We start from the raw sequence: 21,874 nt of genomic DNA, 5'->3' as shown, positions 1-21,874 counted from the left end.
ATATATATATATATATACACGTTAAAGAAGAACTTCTTGGTTAATTAAAAGCTTGCACGCACATGTGCGCTCAAAGGCACAAAAATATGGACAGATAGATCATGTTTCAATTTCTGCCTAAGGAGATACCTTTCCGTTGGACCTAAATTCCCCTAAAAATGTGCCACTTTTCACCTGGCAGCCGTTCTAAAGTCATAATACCTAGTGAGAGTGAATCTATCCTCATAAATCTAACTTTTCATCTCATCATCTAAATTTGGTGACGGAAATTGGATTTCTGTCAAATTTGTCTCTCTTCCTTTTGGGACATTGTGGATATCCATCTATCTCACTCCACATCACCACTCAATGTATATCTACCCGTTGTGAGACGAGTTCCTCTTGAGTGATGTGTTGCTACAGCTTTGTGACTCAGGTGCCAGCTCTGTGTTTTTCTGGCTGCTATATCTTGTCTTTCTCTAAACAGCAGAAACCCTTCAACCAGGAAAGACCCTAAACCAGAATGAACGTGACACATTGTCTCTTTCATGTTACATTCAACTGAATGGTGCTTAGGGAAGAGAGCGTCTTTGAGCATGATTCCGTTTAGCTTAATAAATACCTGCTGAATGTCTCTTTTGTGCAAGGTGATGCAATAGGCTTAGCCACATGTTTCGATCCCACACAAAAGAGGGTATTCTTCAAAATTCCATCTTTTATTGAGAAACAGTAAATCATCTCCCTGGTATGACTTCAGATATAATGAACCCCAACCAAGCATGTACCCCCAGCCAAGTCAGCAGCATAGACATGGGCTGTATTTCACGTCAGGTACTAAAGATTCTTCGTTCACTGCTGGTTTATGCTTAAGCAGGAATCCAAAAGAACACTCAGACCTCAATGAATGGGGATGCTGTTGTCGCAGGAACTCTCAGACGGTGCTAGTAAAAGGAGTTTACCACCGACTGCCCTGCAGAACTGACTCAGAGTTGATTAAACACTATACAGAGTAACTTTGGGCAGCAGAACACTTACATGAAAAATGTGAGGGACAGAATGCATGGGGCTGGGTGAACAGCAAATAACACAGTCGGGGAAGGCACTTAGCATGCAAATGACACCTAGGGGCTCCCTTCCAACAACTCACTTTCAAAATTCAAACCCAATACATGTGCTTGTCTATTATTAGGAAAGTAGTATATATACACCATGGAACACTATGCAGTCATAAAAAGGAATGAAATCATGTCCTTTGCAGGGACATGGATGAAACAGGAAGCCATCATCCTCAGCAAACTAACACAGGAACAGAAAACCAAACACCGCATGTTCTCACTCATAACTGGAAGCTGAAAAACGAGAACACATGGACACAGGGAGGGGAACATCACACAGTGGGGTCTGTGAGGGGTATGGGGGAAGGGAGAGCATCAGGATAAATGGTTAATGTATGTGGGGCTTAATGCCTAGGTGATGGGTTAATAGGTGCAGCAAACCACCATGGCACATGTTTACCTACGTAACCAACCTGCACGTTCTGCACATGTATCCCAGAACTTAAAAAAAAAAAAAAAAAAAAAAAAAAAATCACCTTGTATCTTACAAGGATAAGATGGAGTTCGGACAAAGTTAATGTTTGGTGAAGGGACCCAACTCTTGGGAAGGGTACGATTTAAGCGCCATGGGCTGCATCATCCCTTTACATGCACGTGCACGCACACGCACATGCATGCACACACAGACACACACACACACACACACACACACACACACTCTGCTACCTCCCCTACCTGCCTTCAGGTCATCAGAGGCATAGAACAAAGGGTGTCCTAAAAACCTGGGTGGGAGGGCCAGGCACAGCAACTCACACCTGTAATCCCAGCACTTTGGAAGGCCGAGGCAGGCAGATCACCTGAGGTCGGGAGTTCGAGACCAGCCTGACCAACACAGTGAAATCTCCTCACTACCAAAAATACAAAATTAGCTGGGTGTGGCAGTGCATACCTGTAATCCCAGCTACTCAGGACGCTGAGGCAGGGGAATCGCTTGAGCCTGGTAGGTGGAGGTGGCAGTGAGCCAAGATCGTACCACTGCACTCCAGCCTGGGCAACGAGAGCAAAACTCTGTCTCAAAAAAAAAAAAAAAAAAACCAGTGTAAGCTTCAATGTTTCTGACCAAAAGGGCCATGTGAAAGAAACAAGCAGGTCTTGCCAGTAGGAGAGGTCTGGATCTGCAAGTTACAGAGGAAGAACATGCACAGTAACAGAAATAAGCCCCTGAAGGAAGGACTCCCTGCGCTCGCCCAGTCCCCAGCGCTCTGCCTGAGACAGCTTTGGATGAGTGAAGGAATGAAGCATGCACACTGAGGACAGAAGCGAATTCTCACAAGTTGATTGGGGAAAAGGAAACCACTTCTGCAAATGAATTCTGATCACTATCACGCTGGGTTTTTTTTCCTTTTCCGCGCAAGAAAGATAGCAGAAACTGAGATATCATCTCAGAGCACTTATCTGGCCATTAGCCACTTCAAGTCAAATAGATAGCTCAAGGTCAAAATTACTTAATCACTCAGGGCCTCAGACTCCCCATCTGTGTAGTTATAAGATGTTTCTCCTGCAAAACATATGAACAAGCAAGCTGAGCTTATCTCCTCACCAAGGAATCCCAATAGATAATCACAGAAAATGAGAGGGGGAGCAGGCTTATTTTGTCACCATGTCACTAATGTTTTTTGTTTCTAAACTAGCAAACCATTATAAAGGGTCCTTGACCTTTTGAAAGCTAAAATACTTAAAAAAGAATGAGGAAGGGGCCAGGTGCAGTGGTTCTCGTCTGTAATCCCAGCATTTTGGGAGGCAGAGACGGAAGAATTGCTTGAGCCTAGGAGTTGGAGATCAGTCTGGGCAACACGGTGAGACCCCGTCTTTACAAAAAACAGTCAGATGTGTTTGTTCATAGCTATGGTCCCAGCTGCTTGGGAGGCTGAGGTGAGGGGATCACCTGAGTCTGGGAGGTTGAGGCTGCAGTGAGCCAAGATAATATCCCTGCACTCCAGCCTGGGTGACAGAGCAAGACCCTGTCTCAAAAAAAAAAAAAAAAAAAAAAAAAAAAAAAAAAAAAACAAGTAATAAAATAAGGAGGAAGGACCATTAAATACCATAAAGTTCTGGGCACCGTGCAAAAACACTTTACAAACACTCTCTCAGTGACTGCTCAGAGTGCCCCATGAGGTAGGTATTATTATTGGCCGTATTTACAGATTGAAAAGCTCAGGCTCCTAAGTGCAAGGTGCTCAGGGTCAAAAAGTGTTGAGTAGCAAAGCGGAGACTCTTTAATTATTACACTCTGCTGAATTTTCTCTCATTTTCTAAAATTGGACATCATTTTTGAATAATGGAATCAAAAGGAGAAAGCCCCCAAGCTCCTTTGGGAGATTTCTTCTTAAACCATCCTCCGAATAAATCCACAGGCTTTCAGGCAGCCAATTCTTCCACTTAAAGATTACCAGTGTCCCCTGGGGTTAGAGAAGACGGGAAGGTGGGTGAAAAGGGCTATTTTGGAGTTGAGGAATTCAGACCAAAGAGGGGAGCCAGGCCCGGTAGCTCACACATATAATCCCAGCACTTTCAGAGGCCAAGGTAGGAGGATCCCATGAGCCTGCGCGTTTGAGAACAGCCTGGGCAACACAGTGAGACCTTATGTCTACAAATAATTTAAAAATTAGCTGGGCATGGCGGTGCGTGTCTGTGGTCCCAGCTACTTGGGAGGCTGAGGCTGGAGGATCACCTGAGCCCAAGAGGTTGAGGCTGCAGTGAGCTGTGACTGTGCCACTGAACTCCAGTCTGGGCAAGAGAGCAAGACCCTATCTCAAAAAACAAAAACAGAAACAAAAATGGACCAAAGAGGGGATGAAAGCAAGAAATGATATGCAGTTGAAAGAAAGAAATTTCAACAGCATATCTAGGAATACATGTTTTAAATATGAGGGATCTTCGAGTCTCCATAAATGTTTGTAACTACAGGTAATAAAGCATGTTCCACCTTAGCATAAAAATATTTGCTGATGACTCTGTCTTACCCATTACAGTGTGACCCTACTGAGAGCAGTGATTGGGTGAGTCTGTAGAACAGGAGTGCTATGGGCTAGGGTCTGTGATAAACACTTCCCAGGCCAGCCATGGGATTTGGGCTACAGGATCCAAATGCATCATCTTGAAGCTGTGGAAGGTAGACCCTGCCAGTTGCCAGCCAAGCCGACATCCCCAGGGTATTCTCTCTTCCTGACTCAGACCCCGTTCTATTTGAATGATCATTCTCTGTGCACTCAGAGAACACTGTTCCTTCCTCAGGAATCATTCTGACTAATCTAAGCACAGCTTAGCAATTCATCCCTGTTGCCAGCAGTTGGTTTAGGCACAGGCATGTGATACAAACCTGGTCAAGGAGATGAAGAGAAGGTTTGCTAAGGGCTGCTGGGAAAGGCATTTCCTCCTATTTGAAAGGGAAGAGACAAGCATTTTTGCTGTCTTTGTGAGGATTAAAAAGCTAATGAAAGCGAAATGCTTAAAATGCACTGGTGACTGGGCATGGTGGCTTACAACTGTATTCCCAGCACTTTGAGATCAGGAGTTCAAGATTAGCCTGGTCAACATGGTGAGACACCGTGTCTACCAACAATACAAACAAAGTTAGCCAGGTGTGGTGATGGCACATGTAACCCCAGCTACTTGGGAGGCTGAAGCAGGAGAATCGCTTGAATCTGGGAGGCAGAAGTTGCAATGAGCCAAGATTGCACTACTATACTCCAGGCTGGGTGACAGAGTAACGCTCCATAAAAAAAAAAAAAAAAAAAAAAAAATGCACTAGCATTGGTAAGTGACCAACAAATCACAAATTGTTTAAAATTGTTTCTCATTGGTTCGCACAATAACCTCTGAATCAAGTACTACCATAAACCTCATTATACAGACACAGACACCAAGGCTCAGAGCCATACAGCTGAAAACGATCGAAGCTCATATTCAAAACTGTGGTTTGACTCCAAACTCAAAATATTAACCACTCACCATGTGGCTATAATCCCTACTTCCTGGAAACCCCAGCCACTCAAGCAGGACCTGGAATAAGCTGGGACTAGAAAGGTGTCTGTCCAAATGAACTTAACTCCGGGGCTCAGTCACAAGGACGAGGACTCTCAAGAAACCAAGTGTAGCTGGAATCTACCAACAATGGAAAGAGAGGCTCAAGGCCGCTCACTTTGTTCTTTGGGTATTCCATTAACCTCGGGACTCCTGCTATTGCTAGATACCTTCTTCCCCATTTAGCTCAATTTTGATTTAAAAGTCAGTTTCAAAATAATAAAATAAAATCAGCCAACCTCACATGAAGCTAGGAACCCAGGGTCGAACCTCACAGGAAGCTCTTAGTAATGGTTAAGAATCATCTTAAGACAGCAGGGCGCAGTGGCTCACGCCTGTAATCCCAGCACTTTGGGAGGCCGAGGCGGGCGGATCACGAGGTCAGGAGATCGAGACCATCCTGGCTAACTTGGTGAAATCCCGCCTCTACTAAAAATACAAAGCGAAATTAGCCGGGCGAGGTGGTGGGCGCCTGTAGTCCCAGTTACTAGACAGGCTGAGGCAGGAGAATGGCATGAACCAGGGAGGCGTAGCTTGCAGTGAGCCGAGATCGCGCCACTGCACTCCAGCCTGGGCGACAGAGCAAGACTCTGTCTCAAAAACAACAACAAAACAAAAAAACAAAAAACAAACAAAAAAATCACCTTCAGTGGAAAACCAGCTATTTTCATTCATGAGCAACAGGGGGCAGCAGAGAGCAACAAACCGCTTGGTCTCCACAATCTTGATAAGGGGAAGAAGGGTAAGAAAACCAACCACCTTCATCTTCAGCCCAGAAGCATCCTAGTGTAAAAATGTCTCAAACTGTGTAGGCAAATTCACATTTCCAGGCATCTGGCAGAGAAACAAGATAACAGAGACCTGAACCCCGGAATGTTCTACTGATCATTTCAACGCCCAGGGGACGAGCCCAGCCTGTCTTGGGAGAACCTTGTCTAACCAGAGATGATCTTGGCTGAGCTGAAAGGCGTAGGCACTTTTCACCTGAACCAACACACCTTGTTAAACCCTCATTTCGTTTCAGATTTAAATGTGTCCCGGGAACAGTCTTCATCAGTCTGCTAACGTGTATCTGAAAGATGCCCTATGAGAAATTACCGGTCTATTTTTAAATACGCAGGGCAAAGGGACATCATGCTCCACATTCATTTAAAATCCAGTTTTATTAGACCGATCAACCTCACATGACTCTGGCAAGTAAATAAAATTCCCCTCTCAGGAGACTTCGAGCCATAACAAGCTGTCTTCAAATGGGCAGTACCAGGATTTAGGTTTGCGGTTCTGGGTGTCTCCAAATGCAGACTATGTCTTTGATTTTCTCTTCACATACTTTAAACTAAATAGATTGATATTAAACAGGAAAACAAGCAGCTTTTTCACGTACACACATCAAAGGGCACTGAAAATGTGGCACCAGCCTGTGGAATTGGCCGGTTACCAAAAGTCTGTTTCAAACCCTCAACAAACAGTGTCCCTAAAAATGTGGCTTGCTTTTAATAGTATTTCTCTTGCTTTTCATATTTAATAAATTATTCATTCAGAAGAGAGTAAATCTTTTAAAAAATATACCCCTGTTCATAAACTAGTCATCTTCAATTCAGCCCAAGTCAGTGCTATTTGTCATTTGATTTAAAGAAGCTTTTTATTTTTCCTTTGCTGTTAATGTCCCTATCTTAATTATGCATTCATTGCAAGTTTCTTCAATCAATGTTTGCCTCCCCCTCCAGACTTGAGGCTCCTTGAGGATCACACCTGTTTTGCTAGCAAGAGCACATGGGCCAATGCTTGGTGCATAACAGGAGCTGTGGTCAATCTACCAAGTGGTCCTAGTAGGTCAATAGAGGATTCAGACACTGCCTGAACTTAGGTGACAGCTGGAACCCTGCAGGTCAGAGATACCCAGGTTCTCTGATTCATGTGAAGCAGAAAATGGTGGTATCAACCACCTTTACATAATAGATGATCCACACAAGATCAACATTGCTTATTCTGTGGGATCAAGGAGGAAACCATGGATGGATCAGTGCCAAGGGAAGATTGGAATAGCAAACCCTGAACCTGCCACCCCCTCCTTGCCTCTCCCCATCAAGTAAACACCAAGGTGGAAATATGCCCACATGGCTCCCTTAAAGATATCCTCTATACATTAGAAAACATACACCTCTCTCCTTCCTTAATAGCATTACCAGACTTAAATTCACTCCCAGAACTTAGGAGGATTGTTATGTGGCTGTAAGCCTCAATCACAAATGGTTTAAGAATCTGAAACAAGGTTTTAAAAGTCAATCCAAGACACATGGGCATTCTAAGTGAATTTTCAATGGACTAGACACTTAGTATTTCATAGTGGAAGGAACTCTTTAAAATTACAAGAAAATGCTTTTCTTTTGTTATTGAGACAGGATCTTGCTTTGTTGCCCAGACTGGAGTGCAGTGATGCAATCATAGCTCCAATGAGCCTGCAACTGCTGGGCTCAGGCCATCCTCCTATCTCAGCCTTCTGAGTAGCTAGCACCACAAGTGTGTGCCATCACACCTGGCTAACTTATTTAATTTTTTGTAGAGACGGGGTCTCCCTGTGTTGTCCAGGCTGGTGTTGAAATCCTGTACCATTTTAAAAGGACTTTTACAGCCAGGAGTGGTGGTTTATTTTGGGAGGCTACAGGATCACTCGAGCCCAGGAGTTTGAGACCAGCCTGGACAATACAACAAGACCTCATCTCTACATAAAGTAAAAATATAAAAATAAATAAATAAAATTAGCCAGGCATGGTGGCACACACCTGTGGTCCCAGCTACTCGGGAGGCTGAAGTAGGAAAATCACTTGAGACCAGGAGGTCAAGGTTGCAGTGAACTATATTCATGCCACCACACTCAAGCATGGGCAACAGAGCAAGACCCTATCTCCCTATTTATTTTATTTTTTATTTTGAGACACAGTCTCACTTTGTCGCCCAGGCTGGAGTGCGGTGGCACAATCTTGGCTCACTACAACCTCCACTTCCCTGGTTCAAGCAAATCTCCTGCCTCAGCCTCCCGAGTAGCTGGGATTACAGGCATGCACCACTGTGCCTGGATAATTTTTGTATTTTCAGTAGAGATGAGGTTTCACCATGTTGGCCAGGCTAGTCTCGAACTCCTGACCTCAAGTGATCCGCCTGCCTCAGCTTTCCAAAATGCTGGGATTATAGGCGTAAGCTACTGCACCCAGCCAGAGAAAAAGGACTTTTACACTAGTTCATTAAATATATACTACAAGCTTTTCTAATAAAGGTTATCTGTGGGAGGATAAAGCAAATCATGAACTGGGATGCTGTGATAGATGATATTTTTACCATGTTAACATGATCCACCATGCACAGTTTTCAGATAGATTATAGAGTCATGAAAATATACTACTTCTAAGACAGCAATGAACTTAAAGACATGGAAAATCCAGAATGATGAAAGACCAGGGAAAGGATGACAATAGCAATACATGTTCTGGATCATCAAATAACAACACTGAGAGCTACCATTTGTGGTGTTCTTGCTACGTGCAGGGTGTTGCTGCAAGCACCATGGCCTGCCTTGTCTCAGCCTCCTCAGAGCGATCTTATGAGAGAGAAAAAAGCAATAGCATCTCAAAGAGAAGCCAATGATCATCAGAGAGGTTAAGTAACTTGCCCAAGGTCACACAGCTAGGTGGAAACTAGCAGAGTTAGGACTGGCTCTAGAGCAGGGTTGTCCAGTCTTTTGGCCTCCCTGGGCCATAGTGGAAGAAGAATCGTCTCACATAAAATACACTAATACTAATGATAGTTGATGAGCTAAAAAAAAAAAAAAAAAAAATCCCCCCAAAAATCACATAAGGTTTTAAGAACATTTATAAATTACTGCTGGACAACATTCAAAGCCGTCCCAGGCCACATGCAGTCTGTGGGGGCCATGGGTTGGAGAAGCTTGCTCTGGAGATTTGCTCTTAACCAACACCACATACTAGAAACCCCATCTAATAATATTAATAGCAATGGCAACAATAATTACAATCCTTTACTTTCCCATGATTTGTTATGTGCAAAGCATTTCCTCATACATGATACTTCATGTTCAAGTGGTGGGACTGAGAAAGGACATGACAGCTCTTAGTCTCCCCAGAAAGATGAGACATCTAAACATTAGACGAAGAAAAGCATGATCAAGACACCCCTGATGACTGGTGTGTTACCATCAAAATGTTCAATCTCAGATTCAGATACATCTAGGCTGGGATTAAAGTTCTCTCCATTTTACTGAGACATCACTCATTTCCTGGGGGCAACATCTCATGTGGGCCTGAGAGCTGCCCTTCCAATGTCTACTCCTTGGACACTGCTAACATTAGTCACAACCATCATAGCATGCATGCTCCCAAAAGGCAGGGCGGGGAGAAAGAGGTGGGAGGTCACTTGAGGTCAGGAGGTCGAGGCTACAGTGAGCTATGATTTCACGACTCTACTCCAGCCCAGGTGACAGAGCAAGACCCAACCTCAAAAATAATAATAATAATAATAATAATAATAATAATAATAATAATAATAATTGCAAGGCTGATGCAAGAGCTTGGGGGAACGTTGCATAGGCACTTGTTGACCTACCCAAGGCCATGTAGTTGAAAAGTATATACAACGTAAGGAGGTGTGTTTTAAGAGTAATTTTCCATAGAAACCATCATCTAAACAGAAGGAGGCTGGAGAGCACGACCCAATTCCAAGAGGGATGGTGGTGGTCACGGGTGATTTTCTTTCTCATTCTCCTTTCCTGGTTCTTGGCAATGAGGCAATATCACTTCTCTAATTTGAAAAGTAATAAACAGGCTTGCCCCAAACTGTGCCTTTCAATAGTCATATAGTTAGTATAAACACGGTGATACTTTTAAAGATGGGATTTGTTTTTCAACACCTAAAGCAACAAACGCTCCATAGATGAGCCCCTACCTGGCCAAGCTGCCATGTCAACTGCAATGCCATGGTGTCCGCCCGTCTCCGAAATGTCAGCAGAGAACCGTGGCAGGAGCTGACATGGAATATGTTGCAACACCCTGAACTTTGGTGCCTAGAAGCCGTCGAACTCTGGAAGGTATTTAAAGTTGTCATCCCCATTTCACGTTTCCCACTAAAAGACACCACACAGGATTACCCATCTAAGCTTACAAAGATGTAAATAAAACTAAATTTGCCGAGAGCTTCATCTGCACTCTCAAGCAGGCTAGATATTCTGTCGAGCTCCAGGGCTGATGATCCTCTGGATTCCAGCATTGCTGTTCGTCTTGCTTGGTGCACTGGGTAACGAACTTGACTGTGGGCTTCCACGTTCCTACCTAGAGCCACAGCTTTGGAGCCTCCTCACTGAATGCCAGCTGTTTCTGCTCCCTTGTTTTTGGCCTCATGGTTTTGCTTTTTGTACCTTTACCAGAACCCTTTAGATAACCCCATCTATCCCATTTCATCCATGTAATGAGCTTGACAATGAGCTTGTCTATCCACCTGCTTATGTACATTGGATTCTGTGTCTTTGAAGCAGTACTCACAGAAGAAAAGTCATGTTCTTCCTTATACATAATAGAAAAATTTACAAATTTCCCAGGTTAAGAGTCCTAAGGCTCTTAAAAGGCAAGGCTTGGAGGCAGAGGTGGGAAGATCACTTGAGGCCAGGAGATAGGGGCTGTAGTGATCTATGATTGCACCACTGTCCTCCAGCCTGGGTGACAGAGCAAGACACCAACTCAAACAAACAAACAAACAAACAAACAAACAAACAAACAAAAACAGGCAAGGCTGATGTAAGAGCTCAGGCAAACACTGGATAGGCACTTGCTGACCTACCGACCTACTAAAGATCACACAGTTAAAAAGTATATGTAACTTAAAGAGGGGTGTGTGTGTGTGTGTGTGTGTGTTTTGAGACAAAGTTTCACTCTTGTTGCCCAGGCTGGAGTGCAATGGCACAATCTCAGCTCACCACAACCTCTGCCTCCTGGGTTCAAGCGATTCTCCTGCCTCAGCCTCCCAAGTAGTTGGGATGACAGGCATGCACCACCACGCCCAGCTAATTTTGTACTTTTAATAGAGACGGGATTTCTCCATGTTGGTCAGGCTGGTTTTGAACTCCCAAATTTGGGTGATTCGCCCTTCTCGGCCTCCCAAAGTGCCGAGATGACAGGCGTGAGCCACCGCGCCTGGCCAAGAGGTGTGTTTTAAGAGCAATTTTCTTTACAGAACATAAGCCTCTGCTTCATCTACTATAAAATGGGACTAATAATCAAATGTAGCTGCCTCATTAGGTTGTTGCAAGCATTAAATGAGACAGTGCACAATAAATTATGTGCACAGTGCCTGGCAGGAACAGAATAAACAGTGGTTATTAGTATATGTCTTGGTTTGAGATCATTGCAGTTAACTCAGTTAATTTTTGTCAATGACATGAAGACCAATTAGAAGTTCCCCAAGTTCCTTCTGAGGCTTTGATTTAATCATTTTAAGGAGGGAGGAACTACATTTAAAATAGCGACAGATTATTCAACTCCATGGTGAACACATCGGATTAATATCACAAAAAACTTGATTTATGTCCTGATTAAATGTGTATGTTTGTGTGTATGTGTGCAACAAGAATTACATCTTAGCTCTATGGCATAAATCTTATGATTGACTTTCCACATCTCAGAAACAACAAATTGTATTCTATTACTACAAGGTACGCAGTGTATTTTCTAAAGCAGTACTTTATTATGACGGTGTATAAGAATGTAAGATTCAGAAGACATGGCTTTTTCTCTATATTGTTCTCTGCTATTTCTGTAGTGTTTATCACAGCACCTAGCACATAAAGAATATCAATGGATATTTGTTAAACAGATGCATAAATGAGTATTTCTCTATTTATTTTGCACCTCCCTGGAAAACTAGCTGAAAATGTGGTGATCTTACTTCTCAAAGCTCATCGAAGTTTATGCATCGGTAATGACATTGCAAAGTACTCATTTTAACTTCAACCTTTTGGTTAATTTCACCTCCATGCTTATTATCTGACGTTGTTCAAGTCGCATCACTTCTGCAGATTTCATTCTCTGCATGTGATAAATGGGAGTACTAGACGCAGGGATTCTTTATTATTGACCATCCAGCTTCTCTAGCAAAAGAACCCCCACTCTATTCTGGAGGTTCATGTTCCACATATTCAGGGTGGGCACTGACAACGATTTTCTCCTTAACCAGACTCTAATTGGACTCTTCCTTTATTTAAAAAAAAATTTTTTTTTTAGAGATAGAGTCTTGCTATGTTGCCCAGGCTGGTCTCAAACTCCTGGCCTCAAGGAGTCCTGCCACTTCAGCCTTCCGAGTCACTGAAATTACAAACGTGAGCCACAGAACTCAGCATATTTCAGACTCATCTGCATCCTTTTCCCGGTGAGGCCTGATGCTTGAGCTTCTGTGCTGCCTCTGCATTGTCCAGTGTTAGCAAGAACCTTGTTAGTTAGTTAAGCCAGAATCCTTCTTTACCTCTGCTGTCTCCATCCACTGACCCTCACTCTGCTTCCTGGCAATAAATCACCACTTTTGCTTGTTGCGTTAAGAATTGAGCCCAATCTTTCTCCCCTGCTGCAAGATCCCATTTCACCTATCACGATAGTCCCTCTCAAATAAAGTCTTTCATACTGTCTTTAACAAGCATCATGGATATTTTTTTCCTTCTCAGGACTCCCATGCTTTAGCAGAAATTAATGCATGAGGTAGAACCAACCAAACAGATTTTATCATGATTGGTTCAGGGATGGATCATGACTGAAGCCAGGCCAACTCCAGTCATTCTAGAACATATCTGTAGAGTTATAATGGGGTGAAATGCTTACGGTGGAATTACTAGTCACAGGTAAACATGCTTACTACATACAAAGAGTCTGTACAACTGTGCAAGAAACAGACAGGGGGAGACAGAAAGAACCTTGACGGCCGGGCGCAGTGGCTCACGCCTGTAATTTCAGCACTTTGGGAGGCCAAGGCAGGTGGATCACCAGGTCAGAAGATCGAGACCATCCTGGCTAACACAGTGAAATCCTGTCTCTACTAAACATACAAAAAATTAGCCGGGCATGGTGGCGGGCGCTTGTAGTCCAAGCTACTTGAGAGGCTGAGACCAAGAGAATGGTGTGAACCCGGGAGGTGGAGCTTGCAGTGAGCCGAGATTGTGCCACTGCACTCCAGCCGGGGCAACAGAGCAAGACTCTGTCTCCAAAAAACCCCCCCCCAAAAAAACAAAACAAACAAACAAACAAACAAAAAAAAAAACCTTGACTACACTGATGTGAGCTCCTGGATCATGCTGTGCCTGAAGCCAGTGCCCATAATGTGACACCTCCAGACCCTCCACCAATTTCTATTTCATTTAACCTTGTTGAATTGAGTTTCTATCACCTGCAATTGAAAGAGCCCTAGCAAATAAAAAAAATATATATACCTTTTATGGTTCTACTTCAAAACATTCTGGCAATGTAAAATAATTAGTTGGAAGGAACAACTAATATAAAACTCCATTAAAATGTATACATTTACAATAAAATAGGAATCCAGGAAGATTATGCATTCTGAATATTTTCTGTAATAGCCTTGAACATGTTTGTGCACCAAAAATTTGTCATTTTAGTCCCAAAACTGAAGTGTATTACATTCTAAAGCAAACACAGGGGAAATGCTTCAGCTAATGCAACATTGCACATGTATTTTGAGCTAAGCAGTTTTTCCTATTAGCATACACTTGAAAACATTTCTAATAGTAGTGACGAACTTCTTTGGTTTTTCAGTTCCCAAATGCCACATTAGATTGAACTAATTCAAAATTAAGAGATGGAAGTACCTACAGTGTCTCCAGGGCCCATGATCCATCCCCGATACTAGAGAGAATTCTATTAGGTTGGGGCAAAAAGATTTGGCAAAAACCTCAATTCCTTTTGCACCAACCTAATACCTGCTCATCAGAGTCATTTTTTTCTTAAACATGCATGCCGTGAGTAGTTCATCTCAGTCCTGCAATCGAGTGGAGTAGATGATATTAAGGGATGAAGGCTTCGTTATCAACTTGTGGTCAACCCTCATTAGATATTAGGGTTTGTAACTAATTCTGAGAATTTACAACACTGGTAAAGAAATTCATTAGATGCAAATTCTGACTCATCATAACCAGTCACAAAATGTGTCTGAGATATGTCCATAAATATGCTAGCCTTTCACATAAGAATATCATAGATTTTTACGGTTTTATGGAGGTATAACTGACATGCAAAATACTGCACATATTTTACATACACAATTTGATAAGCTTGAGCATATGCATAGGCCTGTGAAACCATCCCCACAATCATAGGAACAGACCTATCTTTCACGTTCAAAAGCTTCCCTTTGTTTGGATATGTGGAGTAGGGTCGAGGGTGTTTAAGAACATTTAATATGAGATCTTAACATGGAGATGGTTAAGAACACTTAACAAAGGGAAACCTTAACAAAGTTGAAGTGCATAACACAGCTCACTAAACATAGTAAAATGCAAATCAAAACCAAAATGAAATACCACCCCATACCTGTTACAATGCCTATTATCAAAAAAATGAAAAATTAAAAAAATAACAATTGTTGGCCTGGATGTGGAAAACTTGGCACCCTTTTGCAATTGCTGAATGGAATGTAGATGTGTAGCCACTATGGAAAAACACTGTGAAGGTTTCTCAAAAAAAAAAAAAGAAAGAAAGAAAAAATGTAATTATCAGATGATCCAGCAATCCCACTTCTGGGCACATATACAAAGAAATGAAATCATGAAGGCCGGGCGCGGTGGCTCAAGCCTGTAATCCCAGCACTTTGGGAGGCCGAGACGGGCGGATCACGAGGTCAGGAGATCGAGACCATCCTGGCTAATGTGGTGAAACCCCGTCTCTACTAAAAAATACAAAAAACTAGCCGGGTGAGGTGGCGGGCGCCTGTAGTCCCAGCTACTCGGGAGGCTGAGGCAGGAGAATGGCGTAAACCCGGGAGGCGGAGCTTGCAGTGAGCTGAGATCCGGCCACAGCACTCCAGCCTGGGCGACAGAGCCAGACTTCATCTCAAAAAAAAAAAAAAAAAAAAAAAAAAAAAAGAAATGAAATCATGATAGCAAACAAATACCTTCACTCCCATGTTTATTGCAGTATTAACCACAATAGCCAAAATATGGAAGTCATCTAAATGTCCACTGACAGATGAAGGGTGATATGGTTTGGTTGTGTCCCCACCTAAATTTCACCTTCAATTGCAGCTCCCATTATCCCCACATGTACTGGGAGAGACCCAGTGGGAGGTAATTGGATCATGGCAAGGGGGTTCCCCCATGCTGTTCTCTGATAGTGAATAAGACTCACGAGAGCTGATGATGTTATAAAGGGCAGTTTCCCTGAACAAGCTCTCTTGCCTGCCGCCGTGTAAGATGTGCCTGTGCTCCTCCTTCACCTTCGGCCATGATTGTGAGATCTCCCCAGCCATGTGGAGCTATGAGTCCATTAAACCTCTTTTCCTTTCTAAGTTACCCAGTCTTGGGTATGTCTTTATTAGCAATGTGAGAACTGACTAAAACAAAGAAAGAAAGAAAATGTAGTATATACATACAATGGAATATTATTCAGCTTTAAAGAATAAGGAAATCCTGCCATTTGCACATTTATGAACCTTGAGGACATTATTCTAGTGAAATAAGCCAGTCACAGAAGGATAAACATTGCATGATTCTACTTACACAAAATGTCTGTAATAGACAAGCTCATAGAAGCTGAGGGGAGAATGGTGGTAACCAAGAGCCACAGGGAAGGGAAAATGGGAGGTTGTTCAATTAGCCTGAAGTTACACTGTATGAAATGAATTAGTTCTAGAGATATACTGTACAGTGTAGTGCTTATAGTCAACAATACTGTACTATGCCCTTAAAATGTGTTAATAGATTTTTAAGGTTATCAATTTTTCATTCTAGAGTAATTTGCAGCTATTTCGGTTGATTTATCAAATGAAGCATTAATTTTTAAAACAGTTTTGTAAGTTCAGGACTACACATGCAGGTTTGTTACATAGGTAACCTTGTGTCAGCGGGGTTTGTTGTACAGATTATTTTGTCACCCAAGTATTAGGCCTAGTACCCATTTTTATTTAAAATAAAATATATTTTGTAAAAATTCTTGGCCGGGCGCGGTGGCTCAAGCCTGTAATCCCAGCACTTTGGGAGGCAGAGACGGGCGGATCATGAGGTCAGGAGATCGAGACCAACCTGGGTAATATGGTGAAACCCCGTCTCTACCAAAAAATACAAAAAAGTAGCCGGGCGACGAGGCGGGCGCCTGTAGTCCCAGCTGCTCGGGAGGCTGAGACACGAGAATGGCGTGAACCCGGGAGGCGGAGCTTGCAGTGAGCGGAGAGCCGGCCACTGCACTCCAGCCTGGGCAGCAGAGCAAGACTCCGTTTCAAAAAAATAAATAAATAAAAATAAAAAAAAAAAGAAAATTCTTTTTGGCCCCTTACAAGTCAAGGTCACATTTTCCATTTGTTTCTTTGTTTCATATTGGTTTTGGAGACAGGGTCTCGCTCTGTCACCCAGGCTGGACTGCTATGGTGGAATCTCAGTTCACTGCAGCCTCAACCTTGTGGGCTCAAATGATCCTCCCATCTCAGCTTCCCAAGTAGCTGGTCCTACAGGCGTGTGCCACAAGTCCAGCTAATTTTTGTATTTTTGTAGAGATGGGGTTTCACCATGTTACCCAAGCTGGTCTCAAACTCCTGAGCTCGAGCAATCCGCCTGCCTCAGCCTCCCAAAGTGCTGGGATTACAGGCGTGAACCACCATGCCCAGTCAATTTCCACTTAGCATGTATAAAATTTGGTGATCCCTTTCAAGTTACTGACTAGGGTATAGAAAATGCTCACTAATCAAAATCAAAGGAACAAGATGAAAACCTGAAAAATAATTCAGCTTGATACCATGCTTCTGAGCATTAGATGAAAACACTAAATTATATGGCTATTGTCAAATGCTTCTTTGTAAAGAAGTCAGTGCAAATGTGTGGGGTGGGGGGGCGGGTGGGTGTGTGTATGATTTTATTACCTAGGAGCTAACTTCTTGGGGGAACTAGATGGCAAAAAATAAATTTATTATGAATTGTAATGATAAAGGGTCAAAAATGTGTTATATAACATATGACCAAATATTTCCAGGATTTTTTTTTTACAAAAGCTGAATTTTGATTACTCGGTTTAACAAGAAAAAAACGTACCTATGAATTTGCCTCTCCATAGCCAGCTGCTTCTTTGGGCTGATTTGTATCAGTCTCTGTTAATTTCTGTGACCAGAGTTAATCTAAAAAGAAGAGTAACTTCTGGTCAGACTTTATTGCAATGGGATATTTGAGCGTGCCCTAGCAACCATGAAAGTTTGGCCTGTGCTTATCCTTATAAATACCCAAATTTGACGAACTACATTCAGCTGTGTTTGCAAAAGACAGGTATTCTGAAGGGTATGAAATAACGCAGGCACTCATTGGATTTTTCGTTTGTTTTGAGACAGAGTCTCGCTCTGTCGCCCAGGCTGGAGTGCAGTGGCATGATCTCAGCTCACTGCAAGCTCCGCCTCCCAGGTTAACACCCTTCTCTTGCCTTAGCCTCCTGAGTAGCTGGGACTACAGGTGCCTGCCACCATATCCCGCTAAGTTTTTTGTATTTTTTAGTAGAGACGGGATTTCACCGTGTTAGCCAGGCTGGTCTCGATCTCCTGACCTCGTGATCCGCCCACCTCGGCCTCCTAAAGTGCTGGGATTACAGGCATGGACCACCGCGCCCAGCCCTCACTGGATTTTTATAGTGCTCAATGCCAAGAGCTAATAACCTTAATTATTAATTATCACGCCGTCTTCCTTGAAATTGTTTTTAGGATGAATTTAGATACTTTGGGGGAACCACATACAGAATATTCACTCAAAATCTCCCCAGAGATGATGGCATATCTTTGTACAACAACTTTGTTTCTGAAAAGTTTAGTTGTACAAAGTTCTTATATTATTACTAGTCAAACCACACTTTAAAAAAATGTAGTTTTCTAAGACAATAGAATTTTAAAAAACAAAACAAAACCATTCTATTGAATTTGAATTATGAAAGTAGATTTTATTCTTAGTTACTTTTTGTTTGTTTTGGGGGCACTGTTTATTTGTTGAGACAGAGTCTCCCTCTGTCACCAAGGCTGGAGTACAGCGGTGTGATCGCGGCTCATTGCAACTTCTGCCTCCTGGGTTCAAGTGATTCTCCTGCCTCAGCCTCCCAACTAGCTGGGATTACAGGAATGCACCACCACACTCGCCTAATTTTTGTACTTTTAGTAGAGATGGGGTTTTGCTATGTTGGCCAGGCTAGTCTCAAACACCTGACCTCAAGTGATCTGCCCACCTCGGCCTCCCAAAGTGTTGGGATTACAGGCGTGAGCCACCTCACTCGGCCAATTTTCTTCTACTTAGTTACTTAATGTAAGATTATAACCACAACTTCATTATTGCACTGACATTTTCTGTAACTTCCTAAAATAACTAAGTTTGAGGAAGGTTTACATGACCTTGAAATTCTCCAGAAAGAAGAGTCTAAATGTCCTTCTGAATAAAGAATGCCAAAAATAATCTTATTTCTTGTGAGAGACAGAATCTGCTGGCATGACCTGGGGAAGGCAGGCCCCTGCTTTCTTCAAGTTAGTAGGGCGGTTCTTCTCCCCTTCTCTCCCTTTGTCCCCTCTCTTCTTTCTTCCTTTTTCTTTCCTTCCCCTCCCTCCTTCCCTCCTTCCCTCCCTCCCTCTCTCTCTCTCTCTCTTTCTCTCTCTCTTTCTTTCTTTTTCTTTCTTTCTCTTTCCTCAGAATTTCACTCCTCCTGCCCAGGCTGGAGTGTACTGACATGATCTCAGGTCACTGCAACCTCCACCTTCATGGTTCAAGTGATTCTCCTGCCTCAGTCTCCCGAGTAGTTGGGATTACAGGCATGTGCCCCTACACCCAGCTAACTTTGTATTTTTAGTAGAAACAGGGTTTCTCCATATTGGTCAGGCTGGTCTCAAACTCCCAACCTCAGGTGATCCACCCGCCCCGGCCTCCCAAAGTGCTGGGATTACATGCGTGAGCCACTGTGCCGGGAATCTCCCTTCTTTTTTTCTTCCCTTGCTCCTTTCTTCGTTCCTTTCTCTCTCCCTCCTTCCTTCCTTCCTTCCCTTCCTTTCTCCCTTCCTTTCTCTCTCCCTCCTTCCTTCCTTCCCTTCCTTCCCTTCCTCTCTTCCTTCCTTTCTCTCTCCCTCCTTCCTTCCTTCCCTTCCTCTCTCCCTTCCTTTCTCTCTCCCTCCTTCCTTCCTTCCTTCCCTTCCTTTCTCCCTTCCTTCATTCTCTTTTTATAAATATGTTTACTAAATGTCTACTTTGTAGCAGGCAACAAAGCAATAAACAAAAGAAAAGCTGTCTTGCTCTCCTGTTCCTTGACCAAACTGAGTGTCGGGCTGCTTATTCTCACTGCCCAAAAACCAGATGCAGGTGAACTGGGAGAGAAGGGATTTTTTTTTCTGCAACTGAGTACAGGGAGAAGGCCTGGGAACTATCATCAGACCAACTCTAAATTACAAAGTTTTCCAGAGCTTATATGCCTTCTAAGCTATACGTCTACATGTAAGTGTCCATTCATCTAAACACATAAGTGATTAACTTCTCATCTATAAGTAAGGTCTGAGTCCTGAAGACCTTCCTCTGCAAACTCAGTAAATTTACTTAATCTAAATGGGTCCAGGTGCTGCGGTGATTTCCCTTATCTTGTCTCCTGCTAAATCATGGAGGTTTGGGGAGTCTCTTCAGAACCCCAATAAACTTGTTTGTGGATGCCTGGGGAGTTTCTTCACACCCCCAATAAAACTTGTTTCATCCCAAATGGGTCCTGTTAAGAATTCCTTCGTTATTTTGTCATACTGAAAGGCCTGGGCCCCACTCTGGGTGGGCTTTTGTTACATTCCAGGCTTTGTACAAGGGCACTGGCTCTCTCAGCTTTCAATAATTACCTTCACTACTCCGTCAGTGCTGAGACGGCTGTTACGGAAGCCCGTGTTAGTGAGACCTGGCCTGCCACACTCCTGCAAACAAAGTAAGGCTGAAGTCTGCTGAAGACGCGTTTCGAAGTCGCCAGGGAGCTTGCACTGGACCACAAGCCAGCCATGGATGAACTCAGACCCAAAGGGAAGCAGATGTGTAAGAAAAACAGGCTTGCGTCCCTACAGAACTGTGTTTCCTGAGTGAAACTATTAATGGACAAAAAAAAAAAAATGAATGAAGAGCCTAGTATCAAAAAGATTGCAGGCAATTAAACAGAACTCTGAGAATAAAAGAAAATTGAGGAATTCTTGGTCATATTGATAGAAAGACCGTGTTTTCCCTGTAAAATGAACACAATAACCCTATTCACACAAAGGCTAGTTGAATACTGTTCAAGTTATTGGCATTTATGATCATAAATTTACCCCAGTTGCTAGAATAATAAACGCACATATGCTTGTGTTAAGTGTCTAGAAAGCTTAGTCTAAGTTTTCAGTGGGCTGGTATAATTAAACAGTAACTGTCAATTTCTTAATCCTAAAGCAATCATTTTGCTCTAGGTAATGAGCTTTTTATTTTTATTTTTTTTTCCCATCCTCAGCAAGTAACAGCTCTTCCTCAAATTGGTTTTAATGGATTTAGCCCTCAGCAATCCACCCTTTGCAGACAATTCCTTCCATGGAGAAAGATTTCTCTAGGGAAGCTGAGGCTGTAGCTTTAGGGAAAAGCAAAACTTCTCTCTGATGAAACAGAAAATCTCTCTCTCCCAACCTATTTCATCAAAATAGTTTGGATATTGTACCTAATATTAAGTTATGTAATATCCACATCACACAGGTAAGACAAATACGGTTAGTGATTTATTTCTATCTTATTTTCAATGAAACTTTGAATTCCTATCCAGGCATTTGCTTGTATTTTCAGGGGTTTTGTTTTGTTTTGTTTTGTTTTGCCTCTATTCACTTCTGCTGTTAACAAAATGAAGCTATATCAGGTACAGAATGTCTCTGAAACAGTGTTTGGCTCTTAAGAGTACAGCCCCAGAAAGAAAACAGGATTAAAACCAGCTCAACTTCTGTGTGTAGACTTTTGGCCTGGATGTACTCTAGGTAAGAATCGAGGACGTAAGGAGTTCTATTTTTAATGTCTTCTTACAGAAGCACCATGAACTTAGCAATGCACAAAATTTATGACACACTCAATCTTATGAGGGAGAGGGACTCGGCAGTGACTTTTCCATTGCATTTCCCATGAATCTCAGATCACTTGTAAATTGCAGAGCCTGACATTTAAACTGTGCCATGCTGATAGTTCAGGCACCACCCTTTCTCCCCGCCGCCCTCCCCGCCCCCTACTCTGGGAGACCAAGGCTGAGGCTTCATTTCACAATGCACCGTAATGGTGAGTCAACGGTCAAATGCAGCCTGTTAAGTCTCAAGCAATTACCTTCTCCTGCAAATAAAGAAAAGCCCATGTCTCCACCTCTAAGTGGAGGGCAGAATGAGCAGAGAGAGTATGAGAACCATATGGACAGCTTCAGCTTGCATCCTTGACATCGCACCCAGCACCTGGGCAAAGGCCAATGCTTGGCACAGTACACCCGCTGCCATTTTTGTCCAAACACTCATCTATT

Source organism: Rhinopithecus bieti, unplaced genomic scaffold (genome assembly GCF_001698545.2).
Source record: "Rhinopithecus bieti isolate Rb0 unplaced genomic scaffold, ASM169854v2 scaffold_12086, whole genome shotgun sequence".
NCBI lineage: Eukaryota > Metazoa > Chordata > Mammalia > Primates > Cercopithecidae > Rhinopithecus > Rhinopithecus bieti.
Note: the sequence above shows the minus strand (reverse complement) of the source record.